The sequence below is a fragment of the Rhamphochromis longiceps genome, linkage group LG3, assembly GCF_057381845.1.
Source record: "Rhamphochromis longiceps isolate RC_006_pf linkage group LG3, R_longiceps_female_GT1.1, whole genome shotgun sequence".
Classification (NCBI taxonomy): Eukaryota; Metazoa; Chordata; class Actinopteri; order Cichliformes; family Cichlidae; genus Rhamphochromis; species Rhamphochromis longiceps.
The window spans coordinates 26422451-26442539 of NC_140559.1; the positions used below are offsets into that span (position 1 = coordinate 26422451).

General features: G+C 37.4%; 1 protein-coding gene and 2 pseudogenes across 1 annotated transcript in view; 1 reads left to right on the forward strand and 2 right to left on the reverse strand.

The window, feature by feature from the left end:
- LOC146673697 (high affinity immunoglobulin gamma Fc receptor I-like) overlaps positions 1 to 5640 on the reverse strand; it is a 14826-nt pseudogene extending 9186 nt beyond the window's left edge.
- LOC146673690 (butyrophilin subfamily 3 member A2-like) overlaps positions 1 to 20089 on the forward strand; it is a 348925-nt gene that overhangs the window by 148002 nt on the left and 180834 nt on the right. The gene's annotated exons all lie outside the window — the stretch shown is intronic.
- Positions 7283 to 11751, reverse strand: LOC146673698 (L-amino-acid oxidase-like; annotated as a pseudogene).

A 20089-nucleotide genomic window follows, 5' to 3' on the forward strand; every position in this document is an offset into this window, starting at 1 on the left:
TATATATATATATATATATATATATATATATATATATATATATATATATATATATATATAAGAACAGAATTAAAGCAAACAAACACATTTAATTTCAAACCTCAATATATTGATAAAATGTGTTATACTTTTTTGTAATTGACAAATGTAATTTCGAAATGGAAAAAGTACTTCCATCATCTGATGCACAGAGCTGTCGCTTCCATGATGTCTTGCTGCTGGGTGTTTCCTGTGTGGCTTCTATCAGGAGATAAAGTGATGCAAAACATTTAAAAATAGTTTTCAAGGAAATTGTTATCTATTTGCATTATCCACAGTGTTTACCAGAGTTTTTTTCCCGAATCACTACGTTATCATGGTGTCCCAGAATCCCAGTGGCTATGTTGTTTGGGGCCTTTTCCCCCTTGGCAGGGTCTCCAATGGTAAACTGATCTCCTGTTAGAGACCAGGCAAGGGCAAGGGACCAGCCCTTTGCCCTTGGTGAGAGGCAGAGGGCACGGGTGGGCATTGTCAAAAAAGAAGCCTAATCTTTAAAAAAGTATAGAGCGTGTCTGTCTCCCAAAGCTGGTTCCACAGAAGAGGTGATTGAAAGCTAAAGGCTCTGCCTCCCATAGTACTGTAATTTTAAACATCCTATGAACCACAAGAAAGACAGCAGCCTGAGAGCAAAGTGCTCCATTGGGTTGAAACAGTAAGTTATTAAGATGAGATAAAGACTTACTACTACTCTATCTTACTACTATTACTAAACTTACTAGATTCCCTCAGCTCAGCACTCAGGTAAGGTCATCATTTTTTGTTGTTGCTTTTTCAGTCAACATCTAAATCACTGTCAAATCAGTTTCATGGTGTGTTTTCTGTGTTCTAGTGGCAAAACATCCAACCGTAAGTACTTTATGCACATTTCTGCTGTGACACAATAATCCCAGCATAAATTTAAATAGGTAGGATGGTTTGCCACTTAACTTTATTTTAAAATTGCGTTTTGATTTTTGTGTTGTTCTCCATAAACAGTGGTAGAATGGTTTGTCAGGTAGGACGGATTCCCAGAACACTGGAACACCTCACCCAAGACGCGCCCAGGAGGCATCCTTGTCAGATGTCCCAACCACCTCAACTGGCTCCTTCCGATGAGGAGCCAGTGAAAAGTGCCATAGACAGCAATTCTTCTAGTGTCCACTAAATTAGTACTGTGCAAAGGTCTGGAGCCACACTTATTTTCTTCATACTCTTCTTACAAAATTCCAGATTTTTTTGTATTTTTTGAAAATGGTCTTGACCAATAGTTCTCCAGGCTTTTTGAAGGTCTTTCACAGTTTCTCTCTAAACACTGGCTGCTTTCCACTCATTTTCAGCATGCACTTCAATGTGAAATTCTTCATCCTTTCATTCTTTTTCTTCTTCTTCTTCTCATTATTATTAAAAGTATGCTTGGAACTTTCCCAAGTGTGATTTACATTTACATTTAAATCCACTGCAAAGGCTCCATTCATCATTATAACCCTGCTCTGACGTTTTGAGAATTTATTGTTTCTTATTTTACAGAAAACACAGTATGTTGTATCCTATGCCATGATTCTAACTTAGTGACAGCACAACCCAATAACTAAATAAAATTATCTTTTTGTTACTAAAGAAGCATCATTAACACTCACTCAGCTCCTGACTTCTACTTTACACAGTTTAATCAAACCAAAGTAGAAAGTCAGATCATTATCTTTGGCTTTACAGAGCAGCAGCACGAAACAGGACACCACTTATTTGTCCCGGGTACTAGACCACATTTCAGTTAAAGACAAGCTCAGTATCAAACTTTGCAGGTTTGTTTCACTGCTGACCACAAACCTGGGGCTATTGTTTTGGAAACAAAAGAGCAGGGCCTTTCAGAATAGCATGACCACAGTGAGCATATGCATTTATGCACAGGCAAAAGAGACACGGCTGATGGAACAAGGTGGTTTCAGTTTAATGTCTAAATAACAGACAGAAGCATTTGTTAGCATTTGAAACATACATGCACATATAGCCATGTTACCCTGGCAACCAGGTGTATCTTAAAATTCACTAGATATAACAATTTGTAGATATGCACACAAAACTAAATTCAGTAATCACATTGCAATTACACTTATGTTATCATTTGCACAGATAACAGGGCAGACAGCAAGAAAGAAAAAAAATCCACCAAATAAAACGTGCTTTTTTCTTCTTGTGGACTTCTGCTACAGTCAGCTCATTTCAGTTTATCTTTTTGAGAAGGAAATGGTGGAGCAGTCTATAGTAGTGATATGGATATTGCTTTCATTTTTTATTGCACAAAATTTAAAGAGTGTGATGGTGCATTTTTCCAGTGTAAAGAAATATATATATAGATAGATATATTTAAGTGTTTTTTCTTTTTTGCTGTGACAAAGAAAGAAATTGATCAGCACGACTCTTTGGACTTAATTGTAAGAAATAAATGTGTAAAATTACAGAAAACATTTTGGTAATTCATTGCCCAGACGGTCTAGTTTGTTTGTACAGAGTTACAGAGGTTTTATTACTCTGCTTCAAAATACTCTGTTTATTAAGGCTGTGTTTTTAACATGTTTTAATGCTTTGTATCTTGTTCTATTTAATCAGAACAAGCCCCTATAAACAGTCAGTGATCACTGTCGACCTCTCTCACTTTTTTTTTTTACAACTGTTCATTCTTAATGGTTAGTTTTTAAACCTTACGATGTAACTACGGCCTAGCCCATGCAGCAGTATGTTAATGACTAATCTAACATTGTGGATGGATTATCTCAGTTGTTCTCCTGTGTGAAGTTTGGTCTGTTTACAGCATCCTGCCATGTGATTGCATTTGTCCCTAACTATTGGGAACCCTCACATAAACTTTTATTGAGTGGAAAAAAGTTAGCATTCATCCTCCAGCTTCACTGTGTTTAAGTTATGCTAACCACAGCTATGTATGGCGTTATTTTTGTGCCACTATTCTGAGTGCACGTAAAAAAAATTTGAGGGCATGTAAAAATGTTTTGCAGGAGCAATTGTTGCATTTTGAGGAGAAATTTACTTTGAGCTAAATTTGAGTGAACAAAATTCATTGCCGCGTGCAAAACCTGTATTTCAGTTTTTGCTATTATCCATATACACACACACATAGCTGCCCCTCTCGCTCAGTTTTTGCATTTGTGCTTGCTCGCAATGTGTTGCGTGCGCTCTCAACATTTCTGTCCGTGTGTGTTCAACTTTTTCTGTACACCGTTATCTTTGTGCCACAAAACCAAAAACTCACAGACTTGAATGCAAAAAAAATCTAAATTTAACTGTCACATCCTGGGTCGGTGACCCAGCGTTTTCTGTTTTGTATTATTAATCTTTGATTTCTTTATGTCTTTGTTTGTTTATAGGTGTTGGTTATCGGGTCTCTGTTTTGTCAGTGTATGTTTCCTGTTTTACTTTGAAGGTTAATTAGTTCCAGCCATGTTTCCACCTGTTCCCCATCTCCTCTTGTTTATTCCTGCCGGTGTATTTCAGTGCCTTGTCAGTCAGTGCTCGTCGTCGTATCGTTAACGTTGGTTCTTCCCCATGCTGTGTGGTACCTGTGTTTCCCCGAGAGTGTAACTGTTATCATTTTCCAGTTTAGTTTTGTGTCACCTTGTTTCATCTGTTTGCCTGCAATAAAGCAGTGGATTTGAGTTTAAGTTTCAGCCTCAACGAGTCCTGCATTTGGGTCCACCATCCTGCCTGACTACACACTGACCATGACATTAACTTGGCAAGCTAATAACCAGACAGGTTCACATGAAAAAAACAAAAAAATAAACAACAAAAAAAAAACAACAACTTTTTTTTTGAATAAACTTTAAATTAGCACATTTTCTATGTAACAATTGTTACACTGCAGTGATTCCGTCTTTCTAGTGCTTAAAATAATATACTTCTGAATGAACAGAACTGCATTGCTTGTAGCAAACCAAAACCCATGAACACAAAATTATGTGAAATGTTTTTCTTTTTCTTTTTTTTTTTTACCTCCGCCCTGGCGACATTTACCAAAGTGATGCAGTCCCACCAACAACAACAGAGCACTCAATGAAATAGTGGCAATGATCCAAGATGTGGCACATGACGTCTCGTTGAGACTTTCTGAATGAGTTGTTGAATGTTAAAGAGTTAAAATTGTAAGGGGAACATAAACAACCCTAAATTTTCATTTATACTTCTTTATACTGCAACACTGTTTAAAATTTGACATATATGCATTCAAAACTTAAAAAAACTCCAAAAAACCTTACTTTACATTTGATTATCGGAAGGTATATTTTGCACATTTCATAATATTTATTTTTTACATTTCCTAATATTTCTAAAACACGAATAGATTCAACGGCTTTGCTTAAAAATCAATGATTGAAAATGTGTCTACATTTCAATTACATCACACGTCTGCACCAACCTTATATTAAAATGTAACACAAAAGATACCATACACGGTTCCTCCTGGCACATGACTTAGCTCAGAATTACAAAGTGATACAGTTGTAATAGTACTGCCATTAAAAAAGAAAGAAAAAAAGATATGACCTCTTCAGGGTCTTACCTGTGACACTGAGCCAGCTCTCCAGTGACTGTCCACCTCCTGAGATGTTGCATGTGTAAAGTCCCTCATCTGACTTTGAAACTCTGTGGATTATCATGTCTTCTGTGGAGCTGCTGTGAACATGAGATCCATCTTTATAAAAATTAGAGGTGAAGTTGGAGGAAGCAGTTTTGTTTTTGCAGCGAAGAGTCACAGCTTCACCCTGCATCACAGGAACAGCAGGACTCTCCAGGACCACAGATCCAGCTGAATGACAAGAATCTGAGATTTAGTTGCTGTGAAATTTATTTAAACTAAGTTTGAAACAAAATGTTGTCCCAGTGCAAACTTACCAGTAACAGTAATGTTGATGCTGTCGCTTCTGTTTGCTCCTTTAGTCTCACACCAGCGCTCCACTCTCATCTGGATACACACTTTTTATTATGCACAATGATCCTGCTTTTCCCAGGTCGTTGTGACTGCATGAGTTTATTTTCCCTTTGGAATTATGCACAACTTCCCAATAAACAGCATCCTCACAGTAAAATATCACTGATTCATATTCAAAGAACTGCAATCTGTTTGGAGCGATACGAAGAGAAACTGCATCTGTGAAAAAGAAAAAAAAGAAAGGTACAGTTTAGACTTGTACCAAAACTGCTGTGGTTAAACAATGAAAAAAATAACACTTGAGTAAATGAAAGCAAATTAACTGATGAAGTGACTCATGACTCCGACTGATTACATGTACCAAATGTGCAGGTTCACTAGAAACAGAACATATTCTTTCCATACTTTTCATACATTGTCTGCTCCCCGAAGCAGAAAAAGAGTAAACATCATTCATATCAACAACCAAATGCATGATACACACCAACTTCCTGGTAATGTGTACACAGCAGGATCACTGAAGAGACAAAAAAATAGTTAGAGATTACAAAAAACCTCTTGTTGGCTCCCACAGCTGCTGGCAAAGGTATCATAGCATCTCATAACTACTGAAGTTTAGTTTTTATGTGGAAATAGACGTGGTACTTACATAATTTGATGCACATAGCTCTGACCTCCATGATGCCGTGCTGCTGACTGTGTCGGCACGTGACAAATGTAAAAAGCAATGAGCAGGGGCGTTTTCCTGTGTGGCTTCTTTCTGCACTTAAAGCAATGCTAAACCTTTAAAAAGAACTTTCAAAGAAGTTGTTGCCTTCAAGTTACCAGCAGTGTTTCACTTCACTATCAAAGAGGCAACAAAGACAGAATAATGCTGCGTTCAATACTTTTAATCATTTAATATGCATTTATTTTTTAATGATGTTTACTTTATACCTTTATGTATTAGCATACTAACATACATTTAATTGTACTAAAACAAATAAGCAACTTAAGATTTGAGTAGTAGAAATGCCATCACCAAATTTGAAGTAATAATAATAATAATAATAAGAAGAAGAATACGAATAAGGATAAGAATAATTAGATTTACTAACCCTAACATCTGCAATAATGATAAGCAGTGACAAAAAGTTGGTTACCAACTTAACGTCATTTCAATGAGATTAACGCTGACAGCACTAATGGGAACACAACGAATATGACTGCACATTTACTCCGACATCATCCTAGTGCAAAGACAAAAACAACAAGCACGCATGCTACAAACTTTACCCGAGTCATGTAGACAGCCGTTAGCACATGATTCTCCTTATGGGGACCTGATATGTTTAATATGCTGCTGAGAATATAGCCCAGAAGAAGCGGATAGTATAGCTTTTATTTTGGAAAGAGCCATTTCTCTGTAATAAACTCTTTTCCAAAGATGAGTGATTCCTCGATCAGATAGATTTATTTTTTTTATTACTTTGTTGTTTCAGCATCATTAAATTTAAAAACTGTACTTTTGAGTTAAAATATATATTTATAATTTTAATAAATGACAAATTAAAAAGGCATGAACATTTTTTTTTTGTATCGAAAAAATATCGAACCGTGACACCAAAGTATCGAACCGAACCGTGAATTAGTGTATCGTTGCACCCCTAGTGTTTAGGGTAATGCAGCCTCTCAAGACCACAAAGGGGATAATTTAGACTTTAAAGACTTTTGAGTACAAATTTGAGTACAAAAATATATAATATATATGAAATATAGAAGAATAATATAGAGCAATGTAATTATACATTTACATGTGAAATTCATTCTAAATATTTGTTTTCCAATTTAAATCTGTCTAGGGTGCAAAAACTGCAAGGACAACCCATGTTTCTATATTTTATTATATATTTTATTTCCCATTTTATTTTATAACACACAAAACAACCATTAAAGGTAAAAAAAGAAGTTAAAGAAAATCGCTTATAAATTTAATCAATGAGATGCAAGCATAAAAAATATGTAGTAATACATAATATATAAGTAATAGGTAAATTATGACTTTGTAATACATGAATAAACTAAAAAAAAAAACCAAAACAACATTCTAAGAGGCTGTGACTGAAGTCGTAGAGACAAAAAAAGTTAATGCTCAGTAAAGTTCATTTCTTAGTAATTATCACCCAATTAAACTCAACCCATTAAACCAGATGTCTATTAATGCTAATACTTAAAATAATTTTTACAAGCAGTACCAGTAAAGCTACTGTTTATTAACTATACAGGAGTTGGAATAAAATTACAAGCAAGCACCAGTGGAGAAAAAAAGTAAATAAACAGTGTACCTGCAATGTTCTTTTATGGAAAAAGAGGTTTAAGAAATAGAGTCAATTCAGCATCACCAGTTAATCATACATATCTTTGTGGGAGCCGAAGTTCCATTAGAGTTCATCTCGTTTTGCACTTCTGACTGACTCTTTGTTTGCAGCGTTGTTAATGTTGATAGCCGCCCTGATTGCAGATTTCATTGATGTCTCAATCCAAGCATGAGGGAAGGCTGTGTGCTCACCAGCAAAGTGCACCTTGCCCTCATTTTTAAAGAGCTCTGCAGCATATTCTAAGTGTTGGTAGGGTGTGAATAAAGCAAAGGCACCCAAACTATAAGGATCCAAGCTCCACTTCTTCACTATGACCCCTGTGCAGAGATCCCTGACCTTCTTGCCATGAATCTTTTCCAAATCTCTCAAAGCCAGCTCTTTAAGGTCTTCATCGTTTGGACCTAGGAATAGTAGGGAGTTATCAGACCAGGTGTAGGAAGCCAAGAGGACACCAATGGTCCTATTTTTTGGGAAACTGTGGCTGGGGTAGTAAATGAAACGAGATGGCCCATCTGTGATGCTCTTCCCCCCCCCGGATGCCATCATCCTCCCAGAACCTGTTTTTGAAGATGAGCAGGACTTTAGTGGAGCTGTCGTAATGGACAGACCTCAGGGCATCCATCTTTTTAATGGAGAGAGGGGGATCGAAATCTATGAAAAGAGCCGCTTTGGCTGTTGTTGTTACCAGGACAAAGTCAGCTTTAAGATCAGTAAAATTTGACTGTTGGCCTCTTTGATATGACACAGTAACTTCATCTGAATGGCTAATACGCTTGACTGTAGAATTAAGAAGAATGGGGACATCAAGGCCATTCAGAAAAGCTTTGGGGAGATGTTCTGACCCACCAGTCACTTCAAAGTACCTTTAAAATAAAATAAAGAAAAACAGAGATATATATTTTTCACATGAATTTGTTAGTAATCAATGTCTAGTAAATATATTTTACATTTTAGCTTAATTTAACAATAAATTGAGGTCTCAAATGTTTTCAGTTTCATAGAATTAAATAATAAAATGTAACATGTACAAGTGCAAAGAAAACTCTGTATGTACCAGACCATAGGGTGAACCGGATTATAAAACGCATTAAGTAAAACAAAGCAGTCAGATAAGTCAAACTTTACTCAACTTATTCTTATTGCTTCCTCTACTTCTGTATCACTGATTCATTAATGTTGAATTTCCTCACTGCTGCTCTATTCTCAGGTTCTACTGCATGACTGATATCCATGAGTTTAAAATCTGCTTCGCAAGCATGTCTCTTAACAGGTGCCATTTTGTACACACATAATATAATATAATAATATTATGTTGTTGAAGCACAGTAAGTATTACTCTGCAAAGCTCCTGACTACGGGAGCCGTAATGCTCCGACAATCCATCAAGTGGTGCGGCTTTGTAGCTTACCAAAGTCATACTAAAACCTTTTTTGACAGATTTGAGTGCCATGTACCACATAAATTCGGTTCGAGGTCAGTTAGCACAACCAGAATTCATACATAAGGTGCACCAGATTATAAGGCGCACTGTCGATTTTTGAGAAAATGTAAATATTTTCAGTGTGCCTTATAGACCAAAAAATATGGTACTGACTCCTGCTGACAGCAATACAGCCTAAAGTCAAATTTTCATTTTTTTCAAACAGAAATGATGACACATCACATCAGGAAAACGTGCTATCAGGTTAAAGCAGGGTTGGGCAACACCAGGCCTCAAGGGCCAGTGCCCTGCAGGTTTTAGATATCACCCTGGGTAAAACACCTGAATCAAATGATTTGTTCATTCATTTAAATCAGCTGTGTTGGATCAAGGACACATCTAAAACCTGCAGCACCCCAGTCCTTGAAGCCTCCCTCACTCCTGGTTAAAGCAATGAATTGTTATATCCTCTACTTCAAATAATTAAAACCTACAGCTCATCTAAATGAACAGTTGAAGCACTGATAAGAAGTTTATTCTTAATTTAAATAAGGAAATAAGAATTTCAGTTCAATAACGGAACATTTCATGATTTGATTTACTGATATATTTCACTTATGTTTATGAACTCTTCTATGAAAGAAGTTATATTTAGTTTAGTTAAAAGGTCTTACTCGACGTTGTCATGAACATCAGTTTGGTCATAGATCATTTCAGTGAGTGCAGTGTACATAAGGCCCTGCTCGTTAAGTAGGTCTCCAATCATCCTAATGGCTTCAGAACTCAGACCACCTTCTTCTTTCAGGTAATCCTATTAGGAAAACAAAGTTTCTGGTTATGAAATCAAAGTGGGTCATAGAGAAAAAATAAAGTTTAGCTCTTTTAATTAATTAATTATATAATTTAAATTTACCTTCACAGAATAGCGGTCAAATTTTTCCAGTGCAGCTCTACAACCATTTTGTGTGACTTCGTTTTTCACCTAGAGAAGTAAAAATCATTGAGACAATGTCATGTATAAATATCTAGCTGCATATCAACACAGTCTAATTTTATGGCAAGCAGATGTAATACCTGAATGAACTACCTTAGAGCAGTCTAACCTGATGTTAGAGTTGTGTTAACCTTTTAGAGTGTTTACCAAGTGTTTACCGTCAACTAATCTAGGATTTATTATTTATTTTTCTTTTATTTTATTGACAAGAACTGTGGGCCAAACCCCATCCCTGAACTTAGCAGTGACTGCAAATACATGTACAATGAGCAGTTAACGAAGTGCACTCATCAGAATTCAGAAGGAGACTAATTTAACATTCGTGGGAGGCATAATAGAAAAATCATTGGTTTCAAAAAATGACATAAAAACAAAACTACCGTGAAGAAACAGGCAGAGAGCATGGAGTAATTAGGCTTGAGCAGATATGCCTGTTTGACCAAATTAAACTGTTTTCAAATGTGTTGTGTTCAAGTCAATCTTCATTCTTGGCACTGTATGAAATAAGAACAAATGTTCCAAAATACTAAAAAGTTTCCATGTGATGCACTTCTTTGTTCACATGACTATATATTTTTACAGAATTCTGGTTTAACAGCTTTTTTAAAATGAAAATCTTTAAAATAAGTGTTTGTATAAAAACCCATATTCACACAACTGTTCAGCTTGAAAATGGGTCTGTTAGATTTAGACCAAACAAAATCAACTCAGTTTTGGTGTTTATGTTGAAACATTTAACGCCAACTGGAAGAACTAACCCCTCCACATACCTTTTCTAATGCTTGCTGTAGGAGAGCGTCAGCTGATTTATGCTTCTCACTTGGTGATAGATTGTATTGCAGGATGTCAGGCTTTTCCTTCACTTTGTATGTCCTTTGTGGCTGTATTCCATTCACCAGGTAGAAAGTATTGTTGTCATCCATGATGAAATTATTCAGCTCAACTCCCAGATCGTTTGCAAACTGAAGGGCAATACTGTTGAAAAAAACAATCAGATTGTGAGTTTCCTCAAGGTTCGACAGATAAACTAGGAGCAGAAGTAGCCTCTATCACCACTGTGGTATTAAAAATGGCCACCTTTTAAATAACTGATTTTACTCACTGATGAAAATCAGGGATCCTCATAGCACCAAGTTCAGCATACCAGCCCTCTTTGTCATTCCTGTAGGTCTCCACACGTCCACCAATTCGTCCACTAGCCTCTAATATGGTGACCTTATTTAAATATTACCAAACACAAGTACATATTATTTAATATGTATGAAATATTGCTTGCTTTGTTTATCTACACACACTAATCTCGTTGAAAAGGAAAGTGTTATTATTAAAATTGCAAAATCTCCAACTCTTTTGACTACACCAGGACTGCTAATAGGACTTGCAGTACCTCTAGTAATTATATATTAAGGCTTGAAGAAAAACAAAGATTCGTCTGTCACAGATAATAGAACAAAATTTTAAATAACCAGAATATAAACATCTCATGTCAGACCTTATGTCCTGCGTTGTTAAGTAGCCTGGCAGCTGTCAATCCAGCCATGCCAGCTCCAACAATGACAACATGACGAGATGTGTTTGTTTGTGGAAGACCGTTCTTGGCTATCTGTAGAAGCTGCTCGTAGTCAGTGTCATTCAAACAATCAGCTAGAACAGTCTTCAGCCTGTTGGTAGTGTGACTTTGACATAGAGTGAGCCACAAAGCACTGACAGCAACTGCAGACAAAAAAGGACATGTTGTACATCAGCATGTAACAAAGCCTTCCAATAAATTTAAATCACCAATTTTTATGCTTAAAACTAAGCAAATACGTAGAGAGAATTTAAGGAAGCTACTTTGAATTTCAAAAACAGATTTTCATAAAAAAGTATTTTGTAGGATTTGTAACATATCAGTATTAAATTAGCATTTTGGTTTCTTTTCAACTAGTTTTTAAACAGTTTAACATCTGGAAGCTGACACTACTTCAGTAACAGTGCAAAATGTCACATACTCACATAATTTCACTACAAGTGGATCCATTGTTCACGTTTGTCTGCTTTTCTTCTGAGGTGACATGAGAAGGAATGTACACTTCAACACATATGAAAATAAATAAATGAACAAAATGCAACTGTTTGTAGTTTTAGCTGTCTCATCCTTTTGTGACATAGCACAGCATATAAACTTACTCTGTTCTGGTTAAGAAATCCTAACACTGGGATAGAAATGTCCTCAGTCTTTGTTATTTGGGACAGTAGTGAGAGATATAATTAAACATAATTATTAATTAATATTTTGTGCTTTACTTAGGAAAACTGGCTTTAACGTCCTACTTTCTAATTTATAATGCTAAACATTGCAAAACTATTTAATTAACTAACTGTTGTCTGCCATATATATATATATATATATATATATATATATATATATATATATATATATATATATATATATATTAGTTTTACATCACTCAAAAAAAGCTTTCAAAAAAAGTTTTCATTTACAACTGGCTTTTAAAAGAATCAGTTATAATAATCATATTACTACATGCATTCTTGCTTTTTTTAAACTACTTTCTGTAGATCTTGGCTATATTTCTTCGATTTAAATCAAGTAGTAATTCTTACCACGTGAAGCTCTGTCAGAAATGAGACAGAAACTATCATGAATGGCCTTATATAGCGAGAGACTAGGTATTATCTGGAAAGGTGTGTATGTTTTGTTCCTCTGAATTTCCTTAGAAGAGTTTTCTTCTGACTATGTGACACTATGTGTGACACATAGGTATGGATATCGAAAACCGGTTCTTGTTGACAACCGGTTCCCACTGTTTCAATTCCTTGGAATTGTTTGCCATTTTTGCAAAGATTCCCTTATCGATTCCAGTCGCCCCGAATGACATCACCACGTTGCGGAGCGTCATTTACCTGGCAGGAAACATGGCGGCTCAAACGCTAAAAAGTTTGGTTATACTTTACAAAAACGGATGACAACAGGGCAACTTGCAATACTTGCAAAGTAGATATTTCATTTAAGGGAGGAAACACTACGAATATGCAAAAGCATTTGCTCACAAAACAACCTTAAATGAATGTTGTGTTTTTAATTCCACAGTTCCGTCAGTTCTCGCTGCAGTCTACCGGTAGCGTCTCCTTTCAGGCCAGGATAGACGAATGTCACCGAGCAGTGACTAAGTTTGTGGTCAAAGGCTTGAACCCATTTGCCACAGCAGATGCCCCTGATTTTCGGTAAGTGAATGTGTTTAATTGTAGGCAGGGACATTACTGGATATTCTTGTGTAATTGCTACAGAATAATTTATGTTATACTTTGTTATTGCTACAGAAGAATATTTATTTTATTATTTTACATTTACAATTTTTTTCCTGGGGACCCTGTGACACCCCACTGAAGAGCCGTAGGCTGGATCTCTTAAGATCTCACTGTTGGGTTTGTAAGGCCATGTTACTCCTAAATTTCTATCTTGTTCAAAGAGAAGATATAAAACAAAGTTCTAAGCTAATCGACCTTAGTGTTCTCCTTTTTTTTAAAAAGAATCGATAAAGAATCGAATCGTTAAACAGAATCGAAAATGGAATCGGAATCGTGAAAATCTTATCAATACCCATCCCTAGTGACACATAGTGTATGACCACTCCTTTGCTGTTTTTCTACTAGAGATCTCCTTCATGATCATTCATAGACAAGCAGGTGCCAAGACAAGCATTTCACCTCAACCGCTTTCACCACCATCCCATAGAAATACAAGCACACATGACAAGTTCAATTTCACAGTTTCAAAATTGTTTAAAGCCACCATTTTCCTTGATTTGAGCCACGCTGGATCTACATTGCATCTGAACAGCATCTATGCACAAAGATTTTGTAGAATACCTACAAATTTTAAAATTTTCATTTTTAAGTATTTTAAGTCATTTTGGGAATAGTAATGAATTTTGAGTGCAAAATAATCTTCTTTTGGATATTTTCAAATGAAAATAGATCGATTAAATCCTTGTATAGTCTTCATGTTTGGGACTTTCTCGTATCCCTTTGGGTACATTGATCCATTTGGAGTTTTAAAAAGAAGTGTAAAATTAAATTTTACTTTATAGACCATCAACATATGTTGTCATTATCTCAGTATCAGACAGTAGAGAAAACATATATGTTTAACGATTCCAATCAGTCTCTACCCAAACAAAGTTAACAATGGAAGTGTGATTTGTTTTTGCCATAAGGTTATAATTCACAAATCCACAACCCTGAACATTATCTTGGAAAAAAAATGGATTGAGACAATGTCTTCATTAACATTAATATGTGTTCAACCATTGTCAGCTTTGTCTTGGGAAGGTACTGACCCAGGTTGTATGATGTGTAAAAACTATTGTGTCCATTGAGGTCTTCAGACATATTTAGCACCACCCGTGCCCTCTATGGATTGACTGATTTCTAAATTGTCCTCATAGTGTGAGACTTCTTCTCTTCATCCTATCTTCCTCTTCTACATTGCTGCGTCCCTGTCTCTCTTCAAACATGAGGTCTAAAGTCCTTTGACAGCTAAATCCTTTGGTTATATTAAGCATGAAAGACTACTGTGATGCAGAAGTATTTATCTCTTCTGTCCTACCCCCTTGATGTGCAGGTGTGAGGTATATAGAGCTAGAAAATATGGAAAGACAAGCAATTGGTTTGCAGGTGATGGAGGTTAGAGTGTAAATGTAAACGCGTTGGGTATAGCAGCATATGTGCTCAGTTATTATTTTTGGTTTGGAAATTTTTGTCACAGAAAAAATTCTAAGGCTATTGAGTATCAGGTAGAAACAATTTAACTTGTACTGTTTGTTTTTTAACAGAAACAGGTCAATTTGACCCAAAAACCATACGAGGATTAAATCAGTTGTTTACTAAATTTTGAATGTGTTTATGCAGCAGCAATGTTTAGGTGGAAAAACAAAATCATCATGAATGTCAGTCATATATCTGTTTTATATGTGGGTTACTGATTGAAAATATTTCATGGATTATTGTAAAACATTTCTGTGCTTCCAGCGATGAAGCTATTAATCATTTTGTTTGGCAAATAAAAGACTGCTGGTTCAATTCCAACTGGTTCAGTTCCAGAGGAAGGGCCTCTGGTGTTAAGTGTAAATCAAACATGCAGCGCTACCCAAGGGAGCAGCAAAAAATGGCTTTTTATAATAACGTCTTCAGTGTTTAAACCTTGGAAGCAATCTATATACCTGTCCATAACAACTACTCTTTAAGTCATAAACAAAAGGTTAGACACAAACTTGTCTCTTAACACATAAAAACGGTGGCCATGACTAAAAGATTAACCAGCTAATATTTGTGTATTTAAGAAACATTTGGGTAAAGCGTAAAGCAACTGACCTCTGCTGTGCTTTCCACTAAGAAGAATTACCTCTTTGTCTGCACCCTAAAAATTGTGCAATCACTTGTCTGTTCTTTTCCGTGGAAAGGAGGGTAGAACAAATAAGCTAAGATTTTGAGAAGTTGCCAGTAAGATTGCACAAACAGCTTACAGTTGTTTTTCCTGTTTGAGCTGACATTGTGTGTATTTCTGCCCCCCTCTCTCTCTCGCTATATATATATATATATATATATATATATATATATATATATATATATATATATATATATATATATATAGGAGATAGAAGCCACTGGCATTTAGACAAGAAAGTTCATTACCATTAATGGAGGGTTTAACCCCAGGCTCTGTAACCTGGTGCTGCACGCTAAGCAGAGGGGAAGATGCCAAGGACTAGTGAGTGTCAGAACCATTATCTAAGATGAATCAAACAAGATCCATGGGGTCAAATGATGGCCAGAATCTAACACGTGGCATCCAGCACATAACAACAGGGTGCAAGATCCTAGCAGGCAGGGCATACATGGAAGGCCATAACTAAGAGGCCAAGAAAGTATATAGGAACATCTGTGTTGAGTATGGCCTGGGAGTCCTGAGGTCAAAATGGGACAGGCCCCCTAGGGTGGTTTTGAATGAGGTAAGATCCTGTGGGACTTCCAGATACAGACAGACAAACTGGTGATATCTAATGAACCAGACATAGTGGTGTTGGACAAGCAGACGAAGATGGAAAAAAATTACAATGTAACTATGAACGGCCAGATTTACTAAAAGAGCTAAAACAACATGAGAGCACAATCCCCAAAAAGTGCTGGTTGGTGTGCTTGGATTTACAGGTTATTTACCAAAGTTGTGCTGTTTTCGGAAAAGGTAAAGTCAGTTCATTTTAATATCAAGCACATTTTTTTGCATTAAATATCTGTGCAATTATTACTAAATTGCATGTGGCAGATGTTAGTAAATAATTTTGTATTTTTGATTTAACCCTCCTGTTCTGTTGCTGGTTAAACCCATTTTTTGTTTCATTATGAAACATTCTGCTTCACAATTGTACGTGCTAATGTAACCAACATACAGTGGGGCAAAAAAGTATTTAGTCAGCCACCGATTGTGCAAGTTCCCTCACTTAAAATGATGACAGAGGTCAGTAATTTGCACCAGAGGTACACTGTGAGAGACAGAATGTGAAAAAAAAAATCCATGAATTCACATGGTAGGATTTGTAAAGAATTTATTCGTAAATTAGGGTGGAAAATAAGTATTTGGTCACCTCAAACATGGAAAATCTCTGGCTCTCACAGACCTGTAACGTCTTCTGTAAGACGCTTTTCTGTCCCCCACTCGTTACCTGTATGAATGGCACCTGTTTGAACTCATCATCTGTATAAAAGACACCTGTCCACAGCCTCAAACAGTCAGACTCCAAACTCCGCCATGGCCAAGACCAAAGAGCTTTCGAAGGACACCAGGAAAAGTATTGTAGACCTGCACCAGACTGGGAAGAGTGAATCTACAATAGGCAAGCAGCTTGGTGTGAAAAAATCAACTGTGGGAGCAATCATCAGAAAATGGAAGACATACAAGACCACTGATAATCTCCCACAATCTGGGGCTCCACGCAAGATCTCATCCCGTGGGGTAAAAATGATCATGAGAACGGTGAGCAAAGATCCCAGAACCACACGGGGGGACCTGGTGAATGACCTGCAGAGAGCTGGGACCAAAGTAACAAAGGTCACCATCAGTAACACACTACAACGGCAGGGAATCAAATCCCGCAGTGCCAGACGTGTTCCGCTGCTGAAGCCAGTGCATGTCCAGGCCCGTCTGAAGTTTGCCAGAGAGCACATGGATGATACAGCAGAGGATTGGGAGAATGTCATGTGGTCAGATGAAACCAAAGTAGAACTTTTTGGTATAAACTCAACTCGTCGTGTTTGGAGGACGAAGAATACTGAGTTGCATCCCAAGAACACCATACCTACTGTGAAGCATGGGGGTGGAAACATCATGCTATGGGGCTGTTTTTCTGCCAAGGGGACAGGACGACTGATCCGTGTTAAGGACAGAATGAATGGGGCCATGTATCGTGAGATTTTGAGCCAAAACCTCCTTCCATCAGTGAGAACTTTGAAGATGAAACGAGGCTGGGTCTTCCAACATGACAATGATCCAAAACACACCGCCCGGGCAACAAAGGAGTGGATCCGTAAGAAGCCTTTGAAAGTCCTGGAGTGGCCTAGCCAGTCTCCAGACCTCAACCCCATAGAAAATCTGTGGCGGGAGTTGAAAGTCCGTGTTGCTCGGCGACAGCCCCAAAACATCACTGCTCTCGAGAAGATCTGCATGGAGGAATGGGCCAAAATACCAGCTACTGTGTGTGCAAACCTGGTAAAGACCTATAGTAAACGTTTGACCTCTGTTATTGCCAACAAAGGTTATGTTACAAAGTATTGAGTTGTATTTTTGTTATTGACCAAATACTTATTTTCCATCCTGATTTACGAATAAATTCTTTACAAATCCTACCATGTGAATTCATGGATTTTTTTTTCACATTCTGTCTCTCACAGTTGAAGTGTACCTCTGGTGCAAATTACTGACCTCTGTCATCATTTTAGGTGCGGGAACTTGCACAATCGGTGGCTGACTAAATACTTTTTTGCCCCACTGTATAAAATGAATGAAACAAATGTTTTATTTCATATATTTTCACAGTCACACATGTGACATCAAGTCAGCTTTCGAGTTGGTCATGTCCAACTCAATACAAAAACTCATTCTGAAAAAGACTAATTTAAAAGGACATTGTACATATTTGGGGAATTGGAAGTAAATGAATAAAATCCATTTGCATGGATTTAGATGGCTATTTGGGTCCCCATCCTGGCTGTCTATAAGTCAAGGGATGAATCAACAGCCAGGCTATGGGCTTGAATGTCTCTGGAGTCTCTGCAGACATTTTCTCCAGAGTAATATAATTTGAGTCCCAAAAGGTTGATTCTGTTCATCTGGACGTAGCTTTTTCAGTTTTAAGACAATTTAACCCACTTTGGCAAGGACTGCCTAAAGTTTGATAAGAGCTGAGCACTGTCAGATGCGAGACAGACAAGCTAGCAGCTCCATAAGAAATGCACCTAAGAAGCTAACATAACAGGAGGTTTAAACACTCTCCTTCTTGTATTTCGAGCCTGGAGAAAGGAACTCCCACAAGTACATGTGCAACAGTTCCCACCTGTAACGCTCAATCTTGTCACTGCATGCTCTTGTTGTAAATGCCGGCAGCACATTTTTTTTGCCAAAAGCCAGTTTATAATGCAACATGTTCTGGCCTTAAGTTCTTGTCTGCATGCAGTTCACAGTGAACAAACAGTTTAACATTTAACAGTTAACCCGAAAATAAAATAAACAATAAAAGGTGAATCAAATGGACCATTACGGCAAGGCTGGGATGGTCAGTTTGGTAAAGTAAATCCGTTGGGCATCTTTCTTTGCCTTTAGACAACAATTCTGATGGCAAAAGAGCCAAACGGGACAGGCAAAAAAAACAAAACAAAAAAAAACAAAAAACAGTTAACCCGAAGGATTAAGCAAGCTGAGTTTTGCGTTACAGTTTGTGGGCAAGTTCAAACATGTGATTTCAGTGTGATGAGAAAACAGAGGTGCAAAAGCTGTCAGCAGTCTGGTCTTCTTACCTGCAGAAACTTTAAAACACAGATATTTAGCAGAATTATTTATGGCAACATTATTACAGCATTAAATGGCATAATGTTAATTCAATTCAATTCAATTTTATTTATATAGCGCCAAATCACAACAAAAGTCGCCTCAAGGCGCTTCATAGATACAGAGAAAAACCCAACAATCATATGACCCCCTATGAGCAAGCACTTTGGCAACAGTGGGAAGGAAAAACTCCCTTTTAACAGGAAGAAACCTCCGGCAGAACCAGGCTCAGGGAGGGGCGGCCATCTGCTGCGACCGGTTGGGGTGAGAGAAGGAAGACAGGACAAAGACATGCTGTGGAAGAGATACAGAGGTTAATAACAGATATGATTCAATGCAGAGAGGTCTATTAATACATAGTGAGTGAGAAAGGTGACTGGAAAGGAAAAACTCAATGCATCATGGGAATCCCCCGGCAGCCTATGTCTATTGCAGCATAACTAAGGGAGGATCCAGGGTCACCTGGTCCAGCCCTAACTATATGCTTTAGCAAAAAGGAAAGTTTTAAGCCTAATCTTAAAAGTAGAGATAGTGTCTGTCTCCCGAATCCAAACTGGAAGCTGGTTCCACAGAAGAGGGGCCTGAAAACTGAAGGCTCTCCCTCCCATTCTACTTTTAAATACTCTAGGAACAACAAGTAGGCCTGCAGAGCGAGAGCGAAGTGCTCTAATAGGGTGATATGGTACTACAAGGTCATTAAGATAAGATGGGGCCTGATTATTTAAGACCTTGTATGTGAGGAGCAGGATGTGAGGAGTTAATATACACACGTGCTGTTTCTGCTTGTAAATATGACTGTACCATTAGTCTGTATAGTCTTGTCCTGTGGAGGTGGCTCTTCTGTGTTGTGCCATGCGCTTGTGAAGTGGCTCCACAGGACAAGACTCAGCTGTCCATCCGCATCTTAAGGATAAAGGACACTCTTTCGAGGATGCCAATGTTCACATTGTGGACAGAGAGGACAGATGGTTTGAAAGAGGAGTGAAAGAAGCCATCTATGTTCACTGTGAGCGACCATCTTTGAACAGAGGCGGTGGTTTACAACACCAACTCTCTGCCATCTATAATCCAGTTTTGAGATCCCTTCCCAGACACCTTAACGCCCACTCACATTCTGGGCCATCTGATCTCAGGAATTCGCATGATAAGGTGGGGCCAGGTTTCACAATGAACTCACCCGATACTCTGGCTGATTGGGACCCACACCCAGTTTCACACCTTGGCTCAGGCGATTAGAGGATCATCAGGGGGTCCT